The following is an 8,913-nucleotide window of genomic DNA, read 5'->3' on the forward strand; positions in this document are numbered from 1 at the left end:
GCACCAACTCCTTCTCCCTGGTATAGAATTGATAGTCTTGGAGAAAACTCGCTCTTCCTTGGACAAAACTATCCAATGATGGTGAAAGGTGATCCAATTGCTGTTGACACAATGTTACTACCATTATTATGAGAAGCAATTGTGTCTATACCTCGGACATTTGGGTGGTTCCCTACCCTGGTACTGATATAGTAGGCCGCTTCAGCCCGGATGATCAGTCCTGCGTTGGTTTCCAGATCGACAATGGATGGCCCGTCCCAGAGAATCACTTGTGGTTCAAAGCAAGCGTTTCCAACACCGAGGAATGGTTGAGTTGAAGTTCATTTCATTGCTTGTTACTTGTTGTGTGGTGAAAACTTTAGTATTTATAATGTATCCTCGTTGTCGATGTGGGTTGATGACCTGTTGTATGTAACAAAATGATATGCGTGTGATAAACTTACTAAATTTATGAATGGCTTTCGAGTTGCTTCCGTGAGTGAGTGGTGCGACGAGGCAAAAAAATATTTTCCGAATACATAATTGTACGTGCATTGCAACAGGTTATCTGATGAGGCCAATCAACAATAGTAGTACACTATTTGTACTAGCTTCACATGCTTCGCGCGTCGTGCGGGTGTTTTTACTGTAGCCATATTATACGTAACCAGCACCTCAAATCCTCGATACTAGTAGTACTATATAGTAAGTAGTAGGAGTAGTAGGGTGGCATGGGCCAAAACAAGCATTCACGTCCAGGAGTACAACACACGCCACCAGCACGACTTCCATCTGACACCATATTTCTTGGACTCCATGCTAGAGCAATCTCTTCAACCTCATCGTTTCTCTAACTCAGCCATCGCGCGACGGGTGAGGTGGGGGTTTGCCGATAGTTGGTTTCCTTAACTGCGGTCCCACTTGTAAGGCCAACTGCAACACACGACCCCAAACAGACCTCCGTTTTGCACAGACTCCAACGATAATTTTGACTAGAAAAGCAAGATCAAAGAAAACAAGAACCACAAGAATACATTTTACTACTCCTGTAAGTTGGATTAGTGCCTTCTCGATGCATTCATTGTTGATCTGCGGAGGCTCGATCTTGTGTGCTTCTTTCTTCTTCGAGTGTAAAGAAGTAGACGTTGCTTCCTCACATCTAGGGGCTGTTTGGTTATAGGCCTAGCATTGCCACACTTCGCCACATATTTTTGCCAAGCTTGCCTAAGGTTAGTTCATCAAAATGAAAGCCACAAGTTGGCAAGCCTAAGGGAATCTTGCCACATTTTTTGTGTGTATGCCATGTGGGGTCCAAATGTGGCTTGCCTAAGGTGTGGCTTGAACCAAACACTCACCTAAGTTAGTCAAACTTGCCTAGCTTTAGGTGTGGCAACATTTGGCAAAGTTAGTCACAAACCAAACAGCCCCCTAGTCTCATGTCTAGCCTCTATTCTAGTACTCCCTCCGGTCCGTTTTTCTCTGCGTCTAAGCAGCAACACGCATACCAAGTAGGAGTATGAACAAGTGCACTAATCTCATCTATAGCCTCTGTTCTAGCTAAAAGTGATAGAACATCTACTAAATTGCACTCTATCAATATATGGATGTACTCTTCTTCCCAATACAAAAACTTGCATCCATTGTACTCCCTTCGTTGCACAATACATGCCTTCTATTTGTCAAAATATATATGTATCTAGACATGTTTTAGTATATAGGTACATCCATTTTTGGACAAATGGAAGTCAAGTATTTTGGAACGGAGGGAGTACACAATAAATTTTTTAAGTTAGCACAACTAGTCTAATCCGAGAGCACAACCGAAGATTTGGTCGGGTTCTTCCTCCTTTTGCCGACACGTGGGACATCCAGCATCCAGGTCGTGTCATGAAAGAAAATAGAGTGGTAGTTGAAACCACGAGATGTGCATCTTGGGTTAATCTATAAATAGAATCTTACTACTCTTGAGTAACTCCAAAAGCGACCACCAAAGATCTTTCTTGGATTTGTTTTTCATCACCAGCACGTCGAGGTGAAAGATGTGCAGGTTCAGTGGGTCCGCTTGCGTTTTCACTGACATGTGGGACCGCATGTGAGCAAACAGACGATGGGCTCCGCGCGTCCGCTGGCTGGCTGAGAAGAGAGATAGAGGAGGGCTGAGCACGGACTGCAGGAAATTTGTTCTACGTACCTTGATATAGGCTTGATATAGTGGGGTGGCATGGCCATAACTAGCATTCACGTCTAGCAGTACGGCACACGCCACCCACACGAGTCCCATCCGACACCAATTTTCTTGGAGTCCATGCTACAACCATCTCTTCTCCCTCCTGTTTTCTCAGCGATCGCGCGGTGGGCGGGGTGGGGATTTGCCGATAGTCGGTTTGCTCAACTGCGGTCCCACTTATAAGTGAAAATGCAACACCGCATGCATTCCCGCTTGAGCGGCGTGCCGGACCAACCGTGTGGGGGTGCGACGCGAACACGGCAGGCTTTTCCTTTTGAACTCGTAACTTGTAAAATTTGGTTCTGCTCCATGGCGCGATCGATAGATAGAAAATAACGATTTTGCCTAGAGTAATGAGAAGTTTGGTTCTGGCGCCGTTCATGCATGGAGCACGTACAAAAATTATGAAGTTGACGCGAAAGGTAAGATAATTACTGTAGTATCATATACTACTACATGGATTTGACGGAAAAATAAAAATACATACGGATCCATCAACGACATCCTCACGCCCTAGTGCGCCGGGTCACCAACAGACGTGTGAGGAGCAACGACGTTGGCGGCAAGCTCAACGTGCTTCTGAACAGTGTCGTCCAAGGTTGCCCTGCGGTCCAAGAAGGCCAGTGTCCTATCGTCCTCCTCTTGCATGTAGTAGTCCTTGTGGATGATTTGCGCGTAGACGTGGGTGATTATGTCGATGGCGTCTTGCTGCGCCAAGCGCTGCGCGGCGAGCGTGACCTTGAGGTGGAAATTCTCCGGCACAACAGCGGGCAGTCGCAGGGCCACCGGTGCGTCAAAGAGGTTGTCACCATAGTGGCCGTTGAGGGTGGCGGGCATCGCAGAGCCTGGGCGCGTCGGCTGGAGGCTTACATCAAAGTCGTCCGCAAGCTTCTTGACAACGGTGAACTTGTCGAGGAAACCAACGAGGACCTCGTCGAACAAGGAGACGAAGCTGTCGTCCAAGCAGCCCCTCAGCCTGGCGGCCTCAAGCAATAATACCTGGAGACGTTCCTCGTTGTCGGGCCACAGGCCGGCGTCATGGACCATCTGGCACAGCCGGCTGATGCTCGCGCTCATCGCCTCCATGGGTCTAGCTTAGCTTCTAGTCAACTGATCTTGCGATTCGAGTGATCACTCTTGCCCTTGGTTAGCGTGCGTAGGTGCATAGGATTTCGTACTACTCCTCGCCCCCCTACTGCACCTATCTTTGGCTGTATGATAGGTGGGCCAGCCATCCCCTGGGCCCATGTGTCATTCACCCAAAGGCAGTTGCCATAAGTCAATGAAGCTGCGTCCCCCTCCGTGCCGGTGCAGTATAGTCATCTCACCGGACCTCTAGTTGGGGGCAAACGAGAGAAGTTTGATGTTTACTAGTTTATTGGTCCCCTTTGCATTTTGCGCCAAGTTTTGACCTTTGATTTAACTAACAAAATGTTAATGCATGTAAACAAAAATGTTGTGTAAGTCACATTTTGAAAATCAAATAATCCCAAAACACTTAGGCACGGTGCATTAACTCCCTTCTTGTTTCTTATTTCGTGACATATCAACCAATGAGAGATGTGGGCCGTGCATGCTTTCAATGACTTGAGACTACCAAACATGACATGCAGTGTTTAGTTCATTGCATGTAATCCTATTAGTACTCTAGTTAGCAAAAAACATTAAGTTCTCTCGCCGATAGGAATAAAACACCATGTGTCGGGGATATACCCCGCGGTATGACCCGGCCGGAAGTATGACCCAACCGGGCTTGGCGTTTTCATTGTTAACCCGCTGGAGTGGCGACTCACGAGCGTGGCGACTCACGGATGGCCCTAATGGCGGGTCAGATAGAAGACTAGGCCCAAGGCCCAGAAGGACGACTCATGTTATGGTGGGCCGGTTTACGAGGAAAGGCATAAGGAGTTTTCCCTTAAGGGGGCAGACTAGGATTCCACTTGTAATAGACTAGTCCTAATCCTAATAGGACTCCACATGTAACCCGCCCCTTCAACTTATATAAGGAGGGGCAGGGCTCCCCAAAAGAGGGACAAGCAAGAAGAAACAATATCTAGGGTTAGACACAAAGAGCCGGCTTACCGGCGACTCTCTCATGATCATAATGAGACCTAGTCTCAAACAACATGTAGGGTTGTTACCGGATGATGTTTCCCGGGGCCTGAAGCTGTCTAAATCCTTGTCTTGTGTTGCATCTCTCGATTCCGCTCAACCCCTCTCAAGCTACTACAAAGATGCGTTGGCCTCATGATTAATTCCTCACACTAGGACATCTGCCGTGACAATTCCACTACACCATGTATTTATTTACAGAGGGAGTAGTACATTTTTTGTGACATGCATTACTAGATATTGCTAGTCCAATACTAAAATCCAGATGGACGTGGTAGTACTCCTAAATCCAGACGGTGGTGCTACTAGTACTAGTAGTAGTACTAACAATGTAGTAGTAGGAGTACTAGCACTGTACTACCTGTTGGTCAAATTATTACGTGCTGCTCCTCACAGTGAAGTGACAAGACCCTGCGTCGGAGATGACACCTGAGTATAGGCGCCGTGTTCGGCATACCATAGTTAGCCTCACCGTCTTCAGTCACTATCATCATGGCTGTAGAGCTAGCCTGCTTACAACTAGCCCTGTTCGACATAATTTCCCGTGCGTAGATGCCCGTGCATTGCACGGAACACCAAGATTGGGGGTGGCCGGCTCGGGCAGCGGCCATCACGCCATATTTTTCCATGGCCTTCTAGATGTGGTGGGGAGGAGATAAGGTTGATTGTGAGAGACAAGGAGTTGTTTGTAAATAGGGAACAAGTGCGGGCATCTTTTTGCAAAAATGGAGAAGCTTGGTTTGTATGCGTCAGATCTAGATCCGACGGCTATTGGTGAAAGATGGGACGCACAACATCATCACCAACTCAGGACCTGTTTGATTTGCAGGATTTTGAAAACGCAGGAATAGGACACGGCAATATTACAAGTTTCAAACTGATATTACAAATGTTAGGAGTAATGCTGCACCTAGGAAGAGGGAATTACTAGGAAGTTTACGTAAGAACTTCCGTTACTTTAGGTGGATGCAGCATTATCGTACAAACTAAAATCCACCGCCCTGACAAGTCACTAATGGGCAAATAAGTTTTCGAGTCTCTGGCCACTTGATGTTTCAAAAACAAATTCAGCTTCTGCGGAAACTTTTTCATTTAGGCTTAGACGCTTGCGGTGATCATCATGCCATTCATTGTTGAGCCAGAGAACGCCAAACCTCATTACCTTGAGCACACTTGCCTCCAGAACAAAGAACCTGGCCAATTTAATCTCAGATGTGCTGCCTCGGTAGTCGATCAAATCAATTTCTGTAAGATGGTGATCAAGGCATTCGATGAGATTGTTATAGTGCAACACATTTTTCACTTTCGCGTCTTTTTTATCTGCAAAAGAAGAGAACATATTAGAGCAGCTGGCTGCATAAGATTGCCGTGTCATCAAGAGGTACCAATATCATTCGCTCATACGATAGGGTTGGCTGGCTAGTGATATTTTTTCACTCACTCTCTCTCTCTCTCTCTCTCTCTCTCTCTTTCTGTTTCCTCTGATTTAACTAGGATCACGTGAAGAGCTTGGGCATTTGTTGCCTTCCACTATGCGGCCGATGCCATATTTCACAAAAGTATGCCATATAATACGCATCGATGTCAAATCAAAAGATTTTGGCACCGCTCTCGTGATGTGCGAGAGTTGGCACCGCTGTGCACACAGACCCACATGTATAAACAAATCAGTCAAACCAAATACACCAGCCTCTCACTCTCCCAAACAAGTGTTTTTTTATTGCACCAGTCCTCTCTCTCTCCCATGTAGTGTTTTTTCATTGCGTGAGTTAATTTGGCACCAGACCTAAGTAGGTGATCCAGATTGGGGCACCAGGTGAGCAATGGAGGGGCATCGATGCCAAATGCATCACAAGTGAACTTGGCACATGTTTTGGCCTACATAGCCCACTTTTGTACTCGCTCCGTCCCAAAATTCTTGTCTTAAATTTGTCTAAATACGGATGTATCTGGTTACATTTTAGTGTTAGATACATCCATATCTAAACAAATGTAAGACAAGAATTTTGGGACGGAGGGAATACTACCTCGTATTTAGTATAAAATTTTGACCATAGATTTACCTAAGAAAATGCCAATGCATATCACTAAAAATTACACCATTTGAAATTATGTTCAAATACGAATCCAAAACGATATAGTTCTTAGTGACATGCATTAACATTTTGTTAGTTAAATCTATGGTCAAATTTTGATACTACAAAATTGGAAGAGTAAACCAGGACGGAGGTAGTACTTGCTCTTAGGGTAACCATAGAGTTACTGGAGTAGTCTAAGTTACTTTCCACTATGACTAGCCTAGGCTACTATAGTAGTACAACATAAAAATGATGCAGGTGATCACGTGAGAAAAAAATACTAAAAACATTTCTTTCGGTGCAGTGCGTAGATGCAGTTTTGAACACTACACTTGTCATCGTAATTTGGGAAAATTATGAAAAATTGAGCTATGTTGTGATTACCGTTTACTTCTAGGAAAGAAGTTTCACCTCGATGAGTAGCTTCTCCGTGCATGGAAAGCATGTAAGGAATCCAACAACTTGATCCAGATTGGGGCCGATAGATTTTAGTGCTAAGATCTTCACTGTGCGCATGGACTGGGTCAAGCTTGTGGGAATCATTTTGTGGAAGATGGTCGTAAATACATCAAGAAGAAATTTAAAAATGTGAATTTCAAGAATACGAAGAAGAAGATGAGTGCTGTACCTGAACGATTACGGATCCAATAAAGAGTTCGGAGAATTTGGCAGACGAGTACACCAACGCTGTCAATTTTGGCGCGTCAATGGCCCTGATTTTTGTTGGACCTTCTAGATCCGATAGAAGCAATCTCTCAAGGAAAGGCGCATTCTCAATGACCATAACATGGAACAGCTCGAGTGATCTTTTCCCAATTGATGTCTTGTTGCGGGGCCAGCAAAACACATAAATCCATGGGGGATTCGTCGAGGCGATGTGGAGGCTAATGAACCCATGGATCTGCTCAAGACAAAGGTACTCGAGCATAGTACAGCTGTGGAGCAGGTGCTCCATAGCCTTCTTCGAGATGACAACGTCGAAGAGGTTGAGCTGCTTGAGTTGAGGGAGAAGAAGGGCGGGCGCGACATTAATCTGTGGAAGATAACAGGAGCTGAAGCTGGCGCGGCGCAGCGTTGGCGTGAGGCGGAGCACGGACGGCGGCAGAGAGCGACATCGTCCAGCTTCAAAGCTGAGCTCCTCGAGCTGATCTAGGGCGGGGGATAAGAACCACTCATCGAACTTGGGTTGGACCTTGCAGTTGGTACTGAACATGCGGATGTTAAGGCATCTGGATGGCCCAGGGTGCGATGAAAGGATCTTGGAGACTGCGGCCATGCGTTTGCAATCCCCGTCGCAGAGGTAGCTGTCGATGGTGAGGTTGAGGGGGACGCAGCGCCAGAGGGGGCGCCAGCGCCGGTAGAGCAGGGCGGTCTGCACGGTAGATTTGGCAGGGAGGAGGTCGATGATGACGAGCAGCATGTCGTCGGGGAGGCTTCTGATGAAGTCCAGGCTCACCGGATGCGGTTTTGGCTCGAGCCGCCTCTGCTTGTTGGCTGCCTCGCCGTCCATCTCAACCGGCGGCGACGCCGGTGTACACATGCGCTGGTTTGTGTTGTGTGCTGGGTGTGCGCGAGTGCGTCCTTCTGTGCATGCCGTCACGCATTGGTGAATTGTGTGCGAGTGCGTCCTTCGCGCGCAAGAAGTTTGTCCTCAATGCACCCTCAATTTACTAGCATGCGGGGTGCTACCCCGAGTGGTTTCAACTTTGTTTACTTCACCGCATGTCAGATGGGCCTCTAGTTTACTTATTTTCACCCACTGCCACATGGGCCAGCACACCAAGATACAGAACACGAGCTGACACAGTGAGCGTATAATCCGTCAGTATAGAGAGTTCGAGTGAGAGGGGAGGCCCGTGAGAGATAGCAGAGAGAGAGAGAGAAAGAGCTACTCCCTCCGTTCGATAATGTAGTTCCAACATTTTTTTTAAGTCAAACTTTTGAAACTTTGACCAAGTTTATAAAGAAATTACTTATATCTACAATACGAAAGATAAATGATAGTATGAAGTAAGTACATGTTGTGATGAATCTAATGATCGTTCCAGATGTAAATGTTTTTCTCCACATATACCTGGTCAAACTTTTCTGAGGTTTGACTTTTCAAAACATCCATATGCTTATGGACGTGACAGAGTCCCTAAAGAGAGAGAGAGAGAGAGAGAGAGAGAGAGAGAAAAGTGTGTGTGCGTGTGTGAAAGAGACATGGACAACACACGATAAAAGTAGAGAAAAAGCATGCGTGTCTTATGCAAACATATCACACATGCATCTTCGACAATAAGGCAAGGTGAGGAGATAGTGTGTGGTTGTTTGGAACCAAGAGAGGAAGACCCCTAGCACGTGGCCAAGAGGGGTCTGACAAACAAGGGAGAGAGGTCGAGAGAGACGTACGGAGAAAATGCAGACATGGGGAGGAAAGAGTGTATGTTTGTCATAGAGAGATCCCCTGGAGATCATGATAGGACTACATGGGTGGGAGATCGAGTGACAAGGTGTGTGCGCGATAGAAGATGC

The sequence above is a fragment of the Triticum dicoccoides genome, chromosome 6B, assembly GCF_002162155.2.
Source record: "Triticum dicoccoides isolate Atlit2015 ecotype Zavitan chromosome 6B, WEW_v2.0, whole genome shotgun sequence".
Lineage (NCBI taxonomy): Eukaryota > Viridiplantae > Streptophyta > Magnoliopsida > Poales > Poaceae > Triticum > Triticum dicoccoides.